The sequence below is a fragment of the Halichoeres trimaculatus genome, unplaced genomic scaffold, assembly GCF_033239565.1.
Source record: "Halichoeres trimaculatus isolate MK-OKI-2021-1 unplaced genomic scaffold, fHalTri1.1 fHalTri1_scaffold_18, whole genome shotgun sequence".
Taxonomy (NCBI): domain Eukaryota; kingdom Metazoa; phylum Chordata; class Actinopteri; order Labriformes; family Labridae; genus Halichoeres; species Halichoeres trimaculatus.
In genome coordinates, this window is record NW_027437196.1 from 31,199,147 (window position 1) to 31,217,798 (window position 18,652).

General features: G+C 41.0%; 1 protein-coding gene across 1 annotated transcript in view; it reads right to left on the minus strand.

The window, feature by feature from the left end:
* Positions 1–18,652, minus strand: part of LOC141807266 (uncharacterized) — a 156,538-nt gene that overhangs the window by 50,885 nt on the left and 87,001 nt on the right. The window lies entirely within an intron of this gene.

An 18,652-nucleotide genomic window follows, 5' to 3' on the forward strand; every position in this document is an offset into this window, starting at 1 on the left:
TACTGTGCTTATTCAGTCTGTTGTATGGAGTTGACCTGCTGTGCTAACATAGTAGCTAACGGTCTGTTCGTGCTCTCCTGCAGCCTCATGTGGAGACGTGTTCCCAAGTTAAACTTTTCAAAACTATCAGCGAGTGAAAAAGGCTTTAAACTTAGTCTTTGAGACAGGACACATAACAGAGGTAGGCTATGGATAAAAATGAGTAAGTCTCTCTAGCTTCATTCGGTACTACCTTGCTCAAACAACAACAAAAAAACCTTCTGAACTAGCGCCCCTTTTTCGATTCATAAATCATTAAATATTCATCCCACCTACGCATAGAGGCCATGGTTAAGGTCTCAATAAGCTAAGCTTTCCGAGGATATGTGTTGTTTGTTTGTGGGCCAAGGCCTCTTGAAGATATAAGTGTTTAAAGTTGTGTCGGGTTTTGCTACTGGTCAGATCAGCTATTCGTGCGCCGCTCACTCTCCCCATTTATTCTGCACCTCACTCGGCCAAAAAACCGACTCTTAACCAGCGCCCCGTTTTTGATTCATAATTCATTAATTATTGATCCCACCAACATGTGGAGGCCATGGTTAAGGTCTCAATAAGCTAAGCTTTCCGAGGATATGTGTTGTTTGTTTGTGGACCAAGGCCTCTTGAAGATAGAAGTGTTAAAAGTTGTGTCGGGTTTTGCTCCTCATCAGATCAGCTGTTAGTGCGCCGCTCTCTCTCCTCATGCATTCTGCACCTCGCTCGACCTGAAAAATCCCCTCTGTACTAGCACACAGTTTTGGGTTCATATTTCATTAATAATTAATCCCAGCAATGTGTGGAGGCCATGGTTAAGGTGTCAACAAATTAATCTTTCTGGATATAAACATTTTTAGTTGGTGAGCCAAAGCCTCATGAAGATAGAAGTGTTTAAAGTATGTTGGTTTGCTTCACATCAGCTGAGATGGAGCAGGTGAGACATGTTCATCATTGATGATGATGATTTGGAAATAGAAATGTGTTAATGATGGGATTTAGACTAAGACTAAGGGAAATAATGGTTTTTGTTTTATTTCTTGATCTTTGCCTCTGTAATCCCTGTGTTTTCTTCTCTTAACTTTTAGTTTTCAGTGTTGTGATTGTTTCTTAGTGTTTCTGGTTCCCTCTGTGTCTGCACACTTCTCAGTGTCAAGTTTTTATTGTTCCCTGTTTTATTTTGTAGTCTTTGCCCCTGTGTGCCTCTAGTTTTTGCTTCCTGAGTTTGTCCTTGTGATGACCCTGATCATCCTCACCTGTGTGTTCTTTCACAGGTGTGTCTGATTGTCCCTGTGACTTCAGTCTCTGTGTTTCTCTCCCTCTTGTTGTCTGTGCATTGTAAAACGTTTGCCTCCTGTGTCACCAACCTCCCAGTGATTTTTCATTTTCAGTTGGATTTTGTTTAAGTTTTATTTTTGCCCATTTTGGTAAATGAAATACTTTTTGTTTAATCTGCAACGTGGTCCTTTTTCCTTTTGAGTTTTCTTTTGTGCGACAGAGGTAGCTGACCCTTAAGTAACTTAACTAAATAAGTTTGTTTGAGGCAAAGCTTAACTAAGAAAAGTGTCTCCATGAAACATCGGGTCCCCTAAAGGTCACATCAGATCAGTCTGCTGAGATGAGGGAGGGGGCTGAATGAAAAAACATGTAGTTTTGTGGTGGTCAAAAACTCAGGGAATAACTGACGTGTAAATGTCAATGAGGGAAGACAGGTTTTGTTTGCCTTTAAATGTTATTAGCTTTAAATACCAATAAAGTTGTAGAGAAAGGTTTATACAAGTTTTGGCCTTTGCATATGTCTCTGTTATGCATATAAAGTAAAAATCACAGGATAGAGAGCTGCTTTTCTTGGGATGAAAGGTGTCAGGTTAGTCCACCATATTTAGTCCTGACAATGCAATTTTAGAACACTGCCTACCCTCCTGGTTTTGTGAGACTGATCTAACTTTGCTTCCATAATATTCAGTAGCTTTTATGAGTAGGGTGCGTATTACCGTTGGTGCTTATATCTACCAAACTACCACTACATATTTATATGTTTTAAATATTACTGAAGGATTTATACATTCTAAACATTTACAAGCCATCATCCATTTACTAAAGTATGTCTGAAATTGAATGCTATGGTCTTGGCATAACAGCAAAGATGACTGAGAGGAGGAGCAGCAGCAGAGGATACTCCTGAACAAGATGCACTGGAACATATCATTGAGGGAAGAGATTAAGCTCTCCAAGAAGGAACATTTGTCGACAACTTTAAAGGTAAGTTTTTCACTCATTATATTGAAGTTTGTCTTTCTTTGTGTCATAGAATTGCTATTGTAGCCTGGTGTAAAAGTTAGGAATTAATAAAAGTTAGTTCTTAATAGAGTAAGATCAACTTTGGCCCTAAGATATGACATCAGTCAAAATGCGACTCTTTTCACCAAAATGTATTCTGATTCATCAGAGCAAAATATTAGATTCCATCAAAACTGATAAATTCTGTGATGATTTCATGAAGAATCCACAGGCTCTGAGGCTCAGTGGAATTTGAGGTCACTCTTAAAATTCTTAAATACATATGAGAGGGTTTGTTTCAAAGTTCCAAAGTTTCCTTCTTTCCTCCACTTGCGTCTTGTGTCTTAGGACAGGGTCACACTGGCCCTCCAAAACGTGCTGTGCTTAAGCACGATTGCCCCCCTGCAGCGCCGATCCCCAGCTGGAGAGTACGGCCGGCGGTCACACTACCCCATTATGAACCAGACTTTAGCGGGTATCAGACACACGCACTGCCCGCCTTCGTCATCGTGAAGCATTTGTTTACATGAAGCGCGATCTCATCAGAGTCAGCACAATGAGACAGAGAGAGCACTGCTACAACTTTAGAGACTTTTGGACTAATATTAAGACGTATAATCACCGCGTTCGCGGTGATTATACGTAATGGATCGCACGTGCTGTCCGCGTGCTTGTGCTCGTGCATGAAGTAAACCGTGCCGAAGCCCACCTCTTCGAAGCATGCCGAAGCACGGAAGGGAATCGTGCTTGAGCACGGCACAGTTGCAGTCACACTTGCTATTCCAAACGTGCTTTACGGCTGAAGCGTGCTTAGGCACGGCACGATTGGCCAGTGTGACCACGTCCTTAGTCCCTCCCACCAGAGATGCACGAGAGAGACGCAAGGAAATGAAGAGAGGGGAGAGGAATCAAGGCGATTTGTTTTAAGAGCATTGAGACATCCTTTCCTCTGGATGTGTTTCACTGATGACAGCAGCAGCTGATCACCTCTAGATCATCTGTCAGTCAGCTCTAACAGCTGTTTGTGTGTCTGCACATGTGCACTGTAATAACTAATAAGACAAACAGTAACAGAGCTTTGTTTGTTCCTGTGATCTGTTTAACACGTTCCCATGGAGAAAATCTGCTCTCTGTTTATTCTGTGTGCTGTTTAGAACCACACGGATCACTTTACCTGTAAAATGCATCATTTTTAGAGTAATTATTCAGTCTTTATCTAGATCATCATTGTTAACTCTGACCCTTATTAATATAAGCTAGTTTATTGTGTCAGTGTTTGGTATTAAACTCCCGTTACATTGATTTCATGATGGTTGTGTTCAGTGTTTTGTGCTTTAAACTCACAACAAACACTTTTTTTAATCCCAGCTCTATGACCTGTTACCGATCAATCCTCAGTGCCTGTTTTCAGCTCGTCTTTTCTCTCATTAAACTCTGTTGTGTTTGTGAAGTTTCATGTAGAGAAGTCTGAGCCGCTGCAGCGTCCGATCAGAGAGTGATATTCCAAATGGGGGCATGTCTGTCAGTGAAGAGACTTCAGAAAAGCCAGCTCTCCTGTTTCCTCGATCATAGCTCCTCCGGTCAGTCTTCTTCTGCCTCCCTCCTCTCTCCTCCGAGCACAATTATCACTTTGGGACAGCATTAATATGGCGATTGGGAAGTACTCTTTGTGGCACAGAGGAGAGAGGAGACTGTAGTTTATTGCTTTGAGACACACTCACAGTGAAATTTTTTGGCTATGCTGCAAAGGTGGCTGGTTTTATTTGGCCTACTTTTTCATTGTTTTCTCTGCTGCAGCCACTGCCTCCTGTCAGTGTCAGTGAATAATTACTCTAAAAATGATGCATTTTACAGGTAAAGTGATCCGTGTGGTTCTAAACAGCACACAGAATAAACAGAGAGCAGATTTTCTCCATGGGAACGTGTTAAACAGATCACAGGAACAAACAAAGCTCTGTTACTGTTTGTCTTATTAGTTATTACAGTGCACATGTGCAGACACACAAACAGCTGTTAGAGCTGACTGACAGATGATCTAGAGGTGATCAGCTGCTGCTGTCATCAGTGAAATACATCCAGAGGAAAGGATGTCTCAATGCTCTTAAAACAAATCGCCACGATTCCTCTCCCCTCTCTTCATTTCCTTGCGTCTCTCTCATGCATCTCTGGTGGGAGGGACTAAGACACAAGTAAACCACGCAAGTGGAGGAAAGAAGGAAACTTTGGAGTTTTGAAACGAACCCTCTCATATGTATTTAAGAATTTTAAGAGTGACCTCAAATTCTACTGAGCCTCAGAGCCTGTGGATTCTTCATGAAATCATCAGTATAAAAAGAATTGCATATCGCCTAATGAGATTGGGCGGCTGTGGCTCAGTTGGTATTAAGGCATGTTGTAACTGTAAGACTGCAAGTTCAATTTTAGCTTCAACAGTCAAGAGTCTGTCCTGGTTAGGCAAGATACCTTACCCCAAACTGCTCTTGGCAGCTGTTCTGCCAGGTATAAATGTGAGTGAATGGAATAATCTTTGTGATGTGTAGAAATTTGTCAGCCTGTAAATTATTTTCTACCTCACTGAATCCTACTTTTTTTCCTCAATCTCAACTAAGTGATAGCATTTTGAGAGACAGTGCATTTTCCCTTTGCTATTTCAGGCACCTTGTGAAGAGCAAAGTGACCTGAAGGTCAATGAAAGTGAGCCAGCACCAAAATAGGCAAGTACTAACTGGGCTTAATATGTCAAAAATGTTATTGGCCCTTTGGGTATGTATTCTAGGCTCACTACTCCTGTCTTTCTTCTTCCCTGCTGAAATATTAGCTAACATTTCTGCTATCAACATGGCCAGTGTCATGAAATATTGTTTGTTGAATCAACGAGAATTGTTTTTGCTTCAAAAAATTTCAAATTTGGTTTTGTCATTGGCTCACACAGGAAGCCTTGGTGGGAGTGATGCTGAGATGACAGGGGTCAGTCCTGATCCTGGGCCATTGAAGGTGGTCTATACATGGTAAGTTGCCTGTATTTTTTGAATGTCATGCTTTTACATCCAATCATAATTCAGTTCTGTTTGGTCATGACAGTATTCAGGAGTCTTCACAGTGTTGAATGTTTTTAACTACCTGATACAGCTCAGGACTGTCAGAAAGCAGTGGCCTGTGAGGACAAGAACAAACTTATAGACTGTTTCCATATTTGCATACTATACCAACTGTGCATACTGATTTGGCCCAAATGCAGTAGGTAGTATGTAGGGATGGGTACCGAATTAGGTACTTTTATAGGTACCGACCAGATTTCTGTCAAAAGTACAGGGTACCGATTCATGTAAAATCAAAAGGTGCCATGTTTGGGTACCTAAATGCATCCTTGTGACTGTGAATGAGTAGAATAATAATAATAATAATAATAATAATAAACTTTATTTATATAGAACAAGTGTTTCTTAGTGCTTAGTGTTACTTAGTGCTTTACATAATAAAAATGGGCATTAAAAGAATTAAGAGAGGAAATGACAGAGAGAATAAAGAGAGAAATGTGAGGCGCAACAGAGAAGACAATGAAAAAGAATAAATAATACATTAAATAAGGAAATAGCATCTTTAAAATAAAAGCAATAAAAGGGTAAAACAATTAAGACAACAAGGGTTAAAGGATATAAGAAGCTGCCCGTAACACTGTCGTATTGAAGCAGCAGTTCAACAATTAAAACGCGCTCAGCTAAAATCTCCAGTAAAAGCACATCTGTAAAAATAAGTTTTTAAAAGAGACTTAAACGAGGACAAAGAGTCTGCCATTCTGATCTCCTCGGGCAGGCTATTCCATAGGATGGGCGCTTTGACAGAGATGGCCCGGTCACCTCTAGTCCTCAGCCTCGACCTCGGCACGGCGAGCAGGGTCTTGGCTGAGGATCTCAAGGTACGACCGAACACATATGGCCTGAGGAGACCAGAAATATAGTTAGGAGCTAGACCGGAGCGTGCTTTAAAAGTCAGCAATAAAATCTTGAAATCAATTCTAAAATGAATGGGGAGCCAATGGAGAGAAGCTAAAACAGGAGTTATGTGCTCTCTCTTTTTTGTTCCTGTGAGGAGTCGTGCTGCTGCATTTTGGACAAGCTGCAACCTCTGCACTCTGTGCTGGTTTAAGCATGTGTACAGAGAGTTGCAGTAGTCCAAACGAGAGGAAATAAAAGCATGAATGACAACCTCAAGATTTTTTCTAGATAAAAATGGCCTTAGTTTTGAAAGCTGCATAAAACAAGACTGTACAACTAGGTTGACATGCTGGTTCAGACTGAGGTTCTCATCAAAGATGACACCCAGGTTTTTACAGCTGGTAGTAACATTATTGGAAAGTGACCCTAGATGTTTCTTAATTCCTCTAGAATCAGGGCCAACAATCAGAACCCCCGTCTTATTGAGATTTCATTGAAGGAAATTCTGTGACATCCAGCATGTTATGTCAGAAGAGTTGGCAATTTTCCATGCTGGACGTGAACAGAGCATTGCAAGGATATATAGTGAAGAAGAAATATTTTAAATAAAAAAAAGTTTTATTAAACAAATTGATATTTCTTACCACACAAACACAGAAAGTACATAAAATTGGTACTTTGAGTACCAGTACCGATTGCCAGGTACCATATTGTTTCAAATGTGAAAGAATTGAAAAGAATAGGACTTTATTTGTCATTGCAGTGCAAAGCAGAGTCCTGCACGGGTCCAATTTTCAAGATCCGCCCCACCCCGACGTACAAACCTGCACCCGAACCGCAAACCTGCTCATTAGCCTGATTAGTACCGCAACCTGATCCGACCCGTTGAAACCCGACCCACAGCCCGACCCGCAGCCCGACCTGCAACTGTATTTGAGGTAATCATTTTGGGTCATATTGTCTGAAAATTGAACGGCATATCGCCATAGTTCAGATGCCAGTGAGTAAACAACGCACCTGAATGAAGCAACTCTTCCAATAAAAGCCTGACTTCAGCTCCATCATCAACCCTCTGTGATCTTCTCACATACAACTGTAAAATCACTCGGTTTTTACGCTCAATGCTTTTAAACTTTTAATCTCTTAAAAGGACCTTTACATGTGCAATAGTAGACTTACTTTTTGTCCAGACTTAAGCAACACTCAGCAGGTACGAGCAGTGATCATGTCACAACTAGGGGTGTAATGATCCATCGATATACATCGATACATCGATTGGTTAAGCAATGATCCAATCACATCGATGGAAAGTCTAAACATCCATCATCATTGTGGTCGTTAATGTACGCCTTTATTTTGAAATCCCGACTGGACACGCGTGTCCGTCTCCGTCCAACGGCGAGTCGTTCTGAAGTTTCCTCTCAGGCCTCACGCACTCAGCGTATGAGACACACATTTGAACCTTTTCACTTTCACACGTCACGCCTGATATTTCTCCTGCTGTGAAATGGACTGTTTAGCACCCACCAAGTCACACCGCTGTAGGCGAACGTGTAGCAAGACGCTGTTAGCATCACAGAGCTAAAAGAGAGCCAGACATATCCGCCAATCATAAAATAGCTTTCCTGTATCCGGGTAAGATACGGTCGACCTGACTGCAGAGGATGCAGGCTGCACACAAGACAGGAGTGCATCATCACACAACTGCAGTGAGTTATCTTATAATTTGATTTTGTAGCGCACTGAATTATGAAATTTCATACAGTTAAAAACTCAAACGGCGAGAGCTTAGTGTCATTCCTCCTCCACATCGACTATTACACAGTGAAACAAAGTCTGATCACACTGACATACAAACTGTGGTTATCAGGCATCACAGTAAAAAAAAAAACTATCAATGTTAAGTTCGTTAAGTTGATAGTTCTAATGTTGAACAATAGAAATGTTTGGGTTTAATTAAAAACAAAGCTTCACATTTTTGGTTTGATAGAAAATGGTCAAATGTTGGAGGTCAATAATAAAGTTTATGTGATCAGTAATTTTTAATTATAGTGTTGCATCATTACTTGATATAATAATCAAACATTACAGTATAACAGTAAGACCCATAAGGTAATTGTGGGGGCCAAAAAGCACCTTACCTGAATTTAACCAGTTTTAATTTTAAAACATAATTAGATCATACAGATGGCTATAATCCTCGACAAACTATCATACCTAAAGGTCAGCACATCGTTCCACATTTCAGAAATAAAACTATCAAAATTGTTTTGTATTTCTTTCTTGCCTCAGGTGAAATGTTGCTGATTATGTTCAGTGAGGACATAATATCGTCTTAAATCGATCGAAGGCCCCTGAATAGTATCATATCATATCGTGACAGACTTTGTGATATCGGCAAATATCATATCGTTGTCCTAAGAATCGATATTGTATCGTATCGTCATGAAACTGGTGATTTACACCCCTAGTCACAACCATGGATGTATTACAAGAACTGGATAGTGTGGCTATATGGTCACAGCCTTACAACCAGCTTACAACTTACGTTTTTATTTTATTGTATTTATTATTATTTTATATTCATTTTGATGTGTCAAACTAAAACCCGCGACTCGACCTGCATGTTATATTTTCCACCCAGATCCAAACCCGGGAAAAAAAAAACGACTAATCGCAGGACTCTGGTGCAAAGTACAACGAAACTGTAAAGGTACCTTTCCCTAGTAGTATGGAGTATACAGACAACTAAGATTTACAGGACGCCAAAAATACCCAGATGATATTCGGAGTTACCAAAAAATCCACAGTATGCACCAGACCAGTCTACTCCTGTACGGTTTGTCACAATGCAAAGCGCTGACTGGACACAGCGTTGTTGACATTTCCATCAAGGAATCTGCAAGCAGTCTACTATAACAACTCAAATCACTCTGCTGATAAAGTTTACGTAATTACACTGATTGGTATTTAAGCAAAACACAAAATGGTTTTAAATTAAAAGGACATTCTTCTTAAGTATTTAAGGTTGAAGACTTTAATTTAAATTCTAAGATACTAAAAAACTAAATCTTATAAACAATAATTTCAACACTTTAAAATCAGTGAAAACTCTAAGACTCCAAACATTTTTTTTTAATTTGGAAGAAATTTGTGATAAACATTTGTCACTGGAGTTTTAAAAATTTTAAAAAAAAAACAACCAGCATCTGGCAGACGTACTACTCATGTCTGCGATATGCAGCTCTGTGTCAGCGTTTATCTGACTAACCTGCATTATAAGGACACCTCTTTTAGGCTCCCCTCCCCCACATATCTTCACAAAGTAAGTTTTATGTAGTTCCAGCAGCAAGCTGAGTTGTGTATCAGTTGTTCACCTGACTAACCTGCATTATAAGGACACCTCTTATAGGCTCCCCTCCCCCACACACCTTCACAAAGTAAGTTTTATGTAGATTTGGCAGCAAGCCTAGTTGTGTGTCTCAGTTGTTCACCTGACTAACCTGCATTATAAGGACACCTCGTTTTTAGGCTCCCCTCCCCCACATATTTTGACAAAGCAAGTTTAATGTGGATCCAGGTTGCAAGCTGAGTTGTGTGTCAGGTGTTTATCTGACTAACCTGCATTATAAGGACACCTCGTTTTTAGGCTCCCCTCCCCCACATATTTTGACATAGTAAGTTTCATGTAGTTTCAGCAGCAAGCTGAGTTGTGTATCAGTTGTTCACCTGACTAACCTGCATTATAAGGACACGTCGTTTTTAGGCTCCCCTCCCCCACATATTTTGACAAAGTAAGTTTTATGTAGTTTCAGCAGCAAGCTGAGTTGTGTATCAGTTGTTCACCTGACTAACCTGCATTATAAGGACACCTCTTTTTAGGCCCCCTTTCCCCGACACACCTTCACAAAGTAAGTTTTATGTAGATTTGGCTGCAAGCCTAGTTGTGTGTCTCAGTTGTTCACCTGACTAAAGTGCATAAAAAGGACACCTCTTCTTAGGCCTCCTTCCACATATCCAAACATCTTCACATATACCTTTTTTCTACTTTACTGGTGCTGGTGCTAGTTCTAGGCCAGTGTCTTACTCAGCACTAACTCTTTGTGATCTTAGAGACAAAGAACTGTCCACAGGTGCTCAAAAATTGGTGCTTAAGAAACACCAACTTTAACCTGGGCCAGAGCCAATCACTGTGGAACAATGACCAAAGATCAGTGTAAAAAAAAACAGTCATTGTAAAAAAAAGTCTGAAGGAAGGCTGCCGGTTGAGTTGTTTTGTTTCCTTATCCATTATTTGAGATGAAGGCAAAGTTAAAGCACTGATTTGTCTCCGCTTTTACAGATCAGGTCTATATCTTATTATTTTATTTAACAAACTAAAAGGCCAAATGCTATTTATCATTCTTGAAAAGGCATGCTGCTCAATGAGTTGTCTGTTGGATCTTGGTGTTTACTTGTGTAAAGCTTGAACTGGAGGAGAAATTGAATTAAATGCATTGTCTCTTATAGATCAGGTCTATACCTCATCATTTTATTTAACAGACTTAACAGTCTGATGTTATTTATCTAATTTACATGATGGGGTTCACTTTTGCCATGTGTATGTGTGTTTACATTATTCCCCTGCTCTGAATTGCACAGGGCAGAGATACGCTCCATTAACTGACATTAACACATGCGTGTAGCACACTGTCAGAAACAAGTATTGTAAAACAAATCTCTGCCTAGTTGCAAGCTCCGAGCTCCAACTCTATTGCCGTCTCTTGCCCTATACACCGGCAGCCAACACCAACTACCTCGCCCCAGAGCAGTTAAGTAGGCAGTGACTAACTGAAGTTTATAAATGACATCATGGCATGGCCCTGACTTGGCTCTTTGCCCTTTGGAAAACCAAACCTATTCTTAGGAGAATGTGATTTGAATCAACTAAGCAGAACCACTAGCACCAGCAACGTGCACTGGTGAAAAAAGGGTAAAAGTAAGTTTCATGTTGATTAGGTAGCAAGCTGTGTTGTGTGTCAGGTGTTTATCTGACTAACCTGCATTATAAGGACACCTCTCATAGGCTCCCCTCCCCCACACGTCTTCACAAAGTAAGTTTTATATAGATCCAGCATCAGGCTGAGATGTGTATCAGTTGTTCACCTGACTAACCTGCATTATTAGGACACCTCTTTGAGGCTCCCCTCCCCCACACGTCTTCACAAAGTAAGTTTTATGTAGATTTGGCAGCAAGCCTAGTTGTGTGTCTCAGTTGTTCACCTGACTAACCTGCATTATAAGGACACCTCGTTTTTAGGCTCCCCTCCCCCACATATTTTGACAAAGCAAGTTTAATGTGGATCCAGGTTGCAAGCTGAGTTGTGTGTCAGGTGTTTATCTGACTAACCTGCATTATAAGGACACCTCGTTTTTAGGCTCCCCTCCCCCACATATTTTGACAAAGTAAGTTTTATGTAGTTTCAGCAGCAAGCTGAGTTGTGTATCAGTTGTTCACCTGACTAACCTGCATTATAAGGACACCTCGTTTTTAGGCTCCCCTCCCCCACATATTTTGACAAAGTAAGTTTTATGTAGTTTCAGCAGCAAGCTGAGTTGTGTATCAGTTGTTCACCTGACTAACCTGCATTATAAGGACACCTCTTTTTAGGCCCCCTGTCCCCGACACACCTTCACAAAGTAAGTTTTATGTAGATTTGGCTGCAAGCCTAGTTGTGTGTCTCAGTTGTTCACCTGACTAAAGTGCATAAAAAGGACACCTCTTCTTAGGCCTCCTTCCACACACCCAAACATCTTCACATATACCTTTTTTCTACTTTACTGGTGCTGGTGCTAGTTCTAGGCCAGTGTCTTACTCAGCACTAACTCTTTGTGATCTTAGAGACAAAGAACTGTCCACAGGTGCTCAAAAATTGGTGCTTAAGAAACACCAACTTTAACCTGGGCCAGAGCCAATCACTGTGGAACAATGACCAAAGATCAGTGTAAAAAAAAACAGTCATTGTAAAAAAAAGTCTGAAGGAAGGCTGCCGGTTGAGTTGTTTTGTTTCCATATCCATTATTTGAGATGAAGGCAAAGTTAAAGCACTGATTTGTCTCCGCTTTTACAGATCAGGTCTATATCTTATTATTTTATTTAACAAACTAAAAGGCCAAATGCTATTTATCATTCTTGAAAAGGCATGCTGCTCAATGAGTTGTCTGTTGGATCTTGGTGTTTACTTGTGTAAAGCTTGAACTGGAGGAGAAATTGAATTAAATGCATTGTCTCTTATAGATCAGGTCTATACCTCATCATTTTATTTAACAGACTTAACAGTCTGATGTTATTTATCTAATTTACATGATGGGGTTCACTTTTGCCATGTGTATGTGTGTTTACATTATTCCCCTGCTCTGAATTGCACAGGGCAGAGATACGCTCCATTAACTGACATTAACACATGCGTGTAGCACACTGTCAGAAACAAGTATTGTAAAACAAATCTCTGCCTAGTTGCAAGCTCCGAGCTCCAACTCTATTGCCGTCTCTTGCCCTATACACCGGCAGCCAACACCAACTACCTCGCCCCAGAGCAGTTAAGTAGGCAGTGACTAACTGAAGTTTATAAATGACATCATGGCATGGCCCTGACTTGGCTCTTTGCCCTTTGGAAAACCAAACCTATTCTTAGGAGAATGTGATTTGAATCAACTAAGCAGAACCACTAGCACCAGCAACGTGCACTGGTGAAAAAAGGGTAAAAGTAAGTTTCATGTTGATTAGGTAGCAAGCTGTGTTGTGTGTCAGGTGTTTATCTGACTAACCTGCATTATAAGGACACCTCTCATAGGCTCCCCTCCCCCACACGTCTTCACAAAGTAAGTTTTATATAGATCCAGCATCAGGCTGAGATGTGTATCAGTTGTTCACCTGACTAACCTGCATTATTAGGACACCTCTTTGAGGCTCCCCTCCCCCACACGTCTTCACAAAGTAAGTTTTATGTAGATTTGGCAGCAAGCCTAGTTGTGTGTCTCAGTTGTTCACCTGACTAACCTGCATTATAAGGACACCTCGTTTTTAGGCTCCCCTCCCCCACATATTTTGACAAAGCAAGTTTAATGTGGATCCAGGTTGCAAGCTGAGTTGTGTGTCAGGTGTTTATCTGACTAACCTGCATTATAAGGACACCTCGTTTTTAGGCTCCCCTCCCCCACATATTTTGACAAAGTAAGTTTTATGTAGTTTCAGCAGCAAGCTGAGTTGTGTATCAGTTGTTCACCTGACTAACCTGCATTATAAGGACACCTCGTTTTTAGGCTCCCCTCCCCCACATATTTTGACAAAGTAAGTTTTATGTAGTTTCAGCATCAGGCTGAGATGTGTATCAGTTGTTCACCTGACTAACCTGCATTATAAGGACACCTCTTTTTAGGCCCCCTGTCCCCGACACACCTTCACAAAGTAAGTTTTATGTAGATTTGGCTGCAAGCCTAGTTGTGTGTCTCAGTTGTTCACCTGACTAAAGTGCATAAAAAGGACACCTCTTCTTAGGCCTCCTTCCACACACCCAAACATCTTCACATATACCTTTTTTCTACTTTACTGGTGCTGGTGCTAGTTCTAGGCCAGTGTCTTACTCAGCACTAACTCTTTGTGATCTTAGAGACAAAGAACTGTCCACAGGTGCTCAAAAATTGGTGCTTAAGAAACACCAACTTTAACCTGGGCCAGAGCCAATCACTGTGGAACAATGACCAAAGATCAGTGTAAAAAAAAACAGTCATTGTAAAAAAAAGTCTGAAGGAAGGCTGCCGGTTGAGTTGTTTTGTTTCCATATCCATTATTTGAGATGAAGGCAAAGTTAAAGCACTGATTTGTCTCCGCTTTTACAGATCAGGTCTATATCTTATTATTTTATTTAACAAACTAAAAGGCCAAATGCTATTTATCATTCTTGAAAAGGCATGCTGCTCAATGAGTTGTCTGTTGGATCTTGGTGTTTACTTGTGTAAAGCTTGAACTGGAGGAGAAATTGAATTAAATGCATTGTCTCTTATAGATCAGGTCTATACCTCATCATTTTATTTAACAGACTTAACAGTCTGATGTTATTTATCTAATTTACATGATGGGGTTCACTTTTGCCATGTGTATGTGTGTTTACATTATTCCCCTGCTCTGAATTGCACAGGGCAGAGATACGCTCCATTAACTGACATTAACACATGCGTGTAGCACACTGTCAGAAACAAGTATTGTAAAACAAATCTCTGCCTAGTTGCAAGCTCCGAGCTCCAACTCTATTGCCGTCTCTTGCCCTATACACCGGCAGCCAACACCAACTACCTCGCCCCAGAGCAGTTAAGTAGGCAGTGACTAACTGAAGTTTATAAATGACATCATGGCATGGCCCTGACTTGGCTCTTTGCCCTTTGGAAAACCAAACCTATTCTTAGGAGAATGTGATTTGAATCAACTAAGCAGAACCACTAGCACCAGCAACGTGCACTGGTGAAAAAAGGGTAAAAGTAAGTTTCATGTTGATTAGGTAGCAAGCTGTGTTGTGTGTCAGGTGTTTATCTGACTAACCTGCATTATAAGGACACCTCTCATAGGCTCCCCTCCCCCACACGTCTTCACAAAGTAAGTTTTATATAGATCCAGCATCAGGCTGAGATGTGTATCAGTTGTTCACCTGACTAACCTGCATTATTAGGACACCTCTTTGAGGCTCCCCTCCCCCACACGTCTTCACAAAGTAAGTTTTATGTAGATTTGGCAGCAAGCCTAGTTGTGTGTCTCAGTTGTTCACCTGACTAACCTGCATTATAAGGACACCTCGTTTTTAGGCTCCCCTCCCCCACATATTTTGACAAAGCAAGTTTAATGTGGATCCAGGTTGCAAGCTGAGTTGTGTGTCAGGTGTTTATCTGACTAACCTGCATTATAAGGACACCCCGTTTTTAGGCTCCCCTCCCCCACATATTTTGACATAGTAAGTTTCATGTAGTTTCAGCAGCAAGCTGAGTTGTGTATCAGTTGTTCACCTGACTAACCTGCATTATAAGGACACCTCTCATAGGCTCCCCTCCCCCACACGTGTTCACAAAGTAAGTTTTATATAGATCCAGCATCAGGCTGAGATGTGTATCAGTTGTTCACCTAACTAACCTGCATTATTAGGACACCTCTTTTAGGCTCCCCTCCCCCACACGTCTTCACAAAGTAAGTTTTATGTAGATTTGGCAGCAAGCCTAGTTGTGTGTCTCAGTTGTTCACCTGACTAACCTGCATTATAAGGACACCTCTTTTTAGGCTCCCTTCCACACACCCAAACATCTTCACATATACCTTTTTTCTACTTTACTGGTGCTGGTGCAAGTTCTAGGCCAGTGTCTTACTCAGCACTAACTCTTTGTGATCTTAGAGACAAAGAACTGTCCACAGGTGCTCAAAAATTGGTGCTTAGGAAACACCACCTCTTATAGGCTTCCCTCCCCCACACGTCTTCACAAAGTAAGTTTTATATAGATCCAGCAGCAAGCTAAGATGTGTATCAGTTGTTCACCTGACTAACCTGCATTATAAGGACACCTCTTATAGGCTCCCCTCCCCCACACGTCTTCACAAAGTAAGTTTTATGTTGATTAGGCATCAAGCAGGTGTTTAGCATGAGGTTTCCACCCCCATGCTTCACAGTAGGAATGGTGTTTTTGGGCCGTACTTATCAATCTTCTTCCCCTTAACACCACTGGTTGAGTTTTTACCAAAAAGTTCTATTTTGGTTTTATCCGACCACATGATAGTCTCCCAATCCTCTTCTGGATCATCCATGTGCTCTCTGGCAAACTTCAGATGGGCCTGGACATTTACTGGCTTACACAGGGGGGCATGCCTGGCTCTGCAGGATTTGAGTCCCTCTGAGCATAGTGTGGAACTGATTGTAGCCTTTGTTACTTTGGTCCCAGCTCCCTGCAGGTCATTCATGAGGTCCCTCTGTGTAGTTCTGGGACTTTTTCTTACCGTTCTTATGATCATTTTGACCCTACGGGATGAGATCTTGTGTGGGGCCTCAGATGGAGGGAGATTATCGATGGTCTTATGTGTCTTCCATTATCTTCCAGTTGCTCACACAGTTGATTTATCAACACCATTGCTTGCCAATTGTAGATTCACTCTACCCAGCCTGGTGCAGGTCTACAGTGTCCTTCCCGTTGTCCTTGGACAGCTCTTTGGTCTTGGCCATAGTTGAGTTTAGAGTCTGACTGTTTGAGGCTGTGGACAGGTGTCTTTTATACAGATAACCAGTTAAAACAGGTGCCATTAATACAGGTAACAAGTGGAGGACATAAGAGCTTCTTAAAGAAGAAGTCAGGTCTGTGAGAGGCAGAAATCTTGCTTGTTTTTGTGGGAGACCAAATATTTTTTTTCCACCATAATTTGGGTCCTCGTCCACAGGAAGAGGGCACCTTGTAGCTTGTTTACAAATAAGTATCAGTGTATCTCTGATGAAAATTACAGACCTCTCTCATCTCATCGAGTCACCCCAAGTAGGAGAACTTGGAAAATTAGTAGCTGACTGAATACTTTTTTGCCCCCCTGTAGAAACAAACACTCATTGCAACTACCAAAGTAAGGCACTGATTACGTATCTTCTTGCTGAAGATGCTAATGGCCTTTATGTATTTTCAGCAGAAAATCAATAAATTACGACTGATGAGCCCACCAATGCCTCTGGTAATGTGTAATAAAGCCATAGATAGCTATTGCAGGCAATAATGCTTGTGTCCTTATGGAGGAGGAAGCAGATATAGGCTTTTCCCCGGCACTGGATTCACTCCTACCTCATAAGGACCCCCTTGAAAATGAGACGGTCCATCTCAAGGGGCTATCCTTCTAAATAAATAAATTCAAATTCAAATTCAAATTCAAATTCATAGGCCGCACTTGGTTCATCCAACTTGAATCCTTCTCTTCACAGTTTTCCCTGGTTACCTCAGGTGTGCCCCAGGGCTGTGTCCTGGGCCCCTACTCTCCATCATCTGCCTCCTTTCTCTTGGTAATATCTTCTGCAAATTCGGTATCCACTTCCACTGTTTTTGCAGATAACACCAAGCTTATCCAAAGCTAGCAGTTTATCTATCACCATAGACAGCTCCACAGTCTCCCCCTCTCCTCAAGTGAAAAGTCTGGGTGTCATCCTCGACAGCTCACTTTCTTTTCACTCTCATATAAATAGCGTAACCTGGTCTGCATATTTTCATCTACATAGCATTAATCGTCTCTGTCCCTCTCTGACTCTTCACTCTGCTGCTGTCCTGGTCCACAGCCTTGTCACCTCCCGTATTGACTATTGCAACTCACTTCTTTTTGGTGTCCCTAATAAATCCCTCCATGAGCTTCATCTGGTCCAAAATTCCACTGCCCGGATCATCACCAGAACACCCTCCTTTCACCACATCACCCCTGTCCTCCAGTAGCTTCACTGGCTCCCGGTTAAATTCAGAATCACCTTAAAATCCTTCTGAATACTTTTAAGGCCATCCACAACCTGACCCCACCATACCTGTCTGGACTTATCTGCATCGCCGCCCCTTCACGCTCCCTCAGGTCTTCCTCCTCTCTCCACCTCTCTGTGCCCTCCGCCCATCTCAGCTTTGGAACTTACTCCCACCGCACATCAAATTATAGACTCCCTTTCTCTATTTAAATCTAAACTTAAAACCCATCTGTTTCAAACTGCGTTCTCTACTCCCACTGAGCCATTTTAACTCCATGTCACTCCTGCTTGTCTGTTGGTTTTATTTATCTTTATGTCATTGTCTTTTTAAGTATGTTTTTAATTAGATGTTCAGTGTCCTTGGGTGTTTTGAAAGGCACTTTTAAAATATAAAAATTCATTATTATTATTTACTTATGTTTTTCTTTAAGTCTGATAATGGGAATTTGCCATACATCATGCTGTACTCAGAATTTGTTCAATGGTGTTATTTAAAATTGCATGTACTTTTTATATGAATCCAGTGTTAAAGTGCACCCAGTGGCTGTGGGATTACCTGTTACTTGGGGGTTAGGATGGAATCAATCATAAACATAAATAATTGGCTGGTAATTAACCAATTAATTTTCATGATTTTTAAAAAGACATTTCAAAAGTCTGTTTCTTTGTTTTTTTTTCTTCAGTTAAGATTTAATTCAAGAACAATTTTAACAACAACCTTTCTATGTCTAAAGAGCAAGCAGCAAGACAGCCGAAAAGCAACCGGAAGGGACACTCCAAAATCTGTCTCTCAAGTGTGTCTGCTGCTTCAAGAGGTATGTGGATGTATGACTTATCACTTAACTTCATTAAGTGTATTTGTTTTTGTTTCTAGACCAGCTAATGAAAGTGAATAATACTTTTCAAAGACATTTTCCTCCTTTTAAATTCCAACAGGAA